Here is a 1,759-nt window from a genome sequence, read left to right on the forward strand (position 1 = left end):
CACACACACACACACACACACACACATACATACATACATACATACATACATACATGTTGTTGTTGTTGGCACTCCGTCGCTTACGACGTTGAGGGTTCCAGTTGATCCGATCAACGGAACAGCCTGCTCGTGAAATTAACGTGCAAGTGGCTGAGCACTCCACAGACACGTGTACCCTTAACGTAGTTCTCGGATATATTCAGCGTGACACAGTGTGACAAGGCATTTACGAGTAGGTTTTGAACGAATTGCGAGTTAAGGTTTCGAACCGGAAGAAGACGAATGTTGGTCGTTCTATAACCCTAAAGATTAGGTGTGGCTGTGTGGTAAGAAGCTTAGTTCCCCACCGCATGGATCCAGGTTCAGTCCCACTGCGTGGCACCCTGGGCAAGTGTCTTCTACTGTAGACGACCAAAGACTTGTGAGTGGATTTGGTAGGCGGAAACTAAAAGAAGCGTGTCGTATACATATGTGTGTGTGTGTGTGTGTGTGTCTGTTTGTTTGTTCTCCACCACCGCTTGACAACCGGTGTTGGTGTGTGTATGTCCCCGTGACCTAGCGTTTCGGCAAAAGATAATGATAGAATAAGTACTGAAGTTGATTTATTCGACTAAAAATTCTTCAAGGTTTGTGCTCCAGTATGGCCGCAGTCTAACGACTGAAGCAAGTAAATGAAAAAAAAAAAATGATCGGAATGATGGCGAAACACCAAAGAGTCCCCCAACCAGTGACCAGCAGCAACAGCCAGAACAAAAACAACAATAACAACAACAACAATCAGACCGACAGCCACAACCATCTCAGAAACACGTATAAAGACAACAAAAAGAACGTGAAGACTAGGAGAAGCCACAATACTATAACAACAACCACTGCAAAACAAGAGCAAGAAGAAAAACAATAATAAAAACGACGGTAATAAGAATACCAAAACCAAACCAAGAAACATTCCTAAAAGAGAACAATCAGATGATTAAACACTCACACACACATACACGTGTATGTATGTATGTATGTATGTATGTATGTTTGTATCTGTGTGCGTATAGATACATTCAGAAAAGAGGGAGGTTATGAGGAAATAGTCCGACAGACGCCAAACGAAAAATCTTTGGTGAAACCATGACAGAAAGTCTATTGAACGACAAGGAGAAAATTCCTTCGAGACGTGGGAATATTTTTAATCGTGGACAATAAGCTTTTGAATTGTCTTTTTTTTTAAGTGCCCCAATCAAGAGCCCAGATTACCCGTTCTTCTAAACCAAGTTGAATGACCCCTTCTTCTTTGTCTCTGTCTAACAAGTTAGCAGTGAAAGTTGATTATATAAATGAATGTGACCTCAGGTATCTGAATAGAAATATGGTAATCATAAGCTAGAGCAAGATTTCTGAGGCGTATGCACTTACGCTTGTTAAGAAAGACTACCAAGTGTACGTTTCCTTTTGTCGATCCAAATGAAGTATAATTGTAGCCTTGTTTCCGAAAGACCTACATATCGAGTAAAGAATTAACTTCTTGGACCCGGAGAAGTAACCTGGTGCCTCTGGGTTTTCAAACAGTAGTAAAAGAACAGTGATTCTGATTAGTACCCAACCGAAACTGAGCGGCCAGACGTTTTTAAGCATCAAGGAGCGTTCTTGAGAATACCTCATTTATTATTGTAAATGGGTAATTGGAATATCATCTTTGACGCTCGCTTAGATTGTTTGGAAATAGCCGATAGAAGGGAGTGTATAAAAGCTTCGCAAATTTGTTGAA

The sequence above is a fragment of the Octopus bimaculoides genome, chromosome 7, assembly GCF_001194135.2.
Source record: "Octopus bimaculoides isolate UCB-OBI-ISO-001 chromosome 7, ASM119413v2, whole genome shotgun sequence".
NCBI classification, from domain to species: domain Eukaryota; kingdom Metazoa; phylum Mollusca; class Cephalopoda; order Octopoda; family Octopodidae; genus Octopus; species Octopus bimaculoides.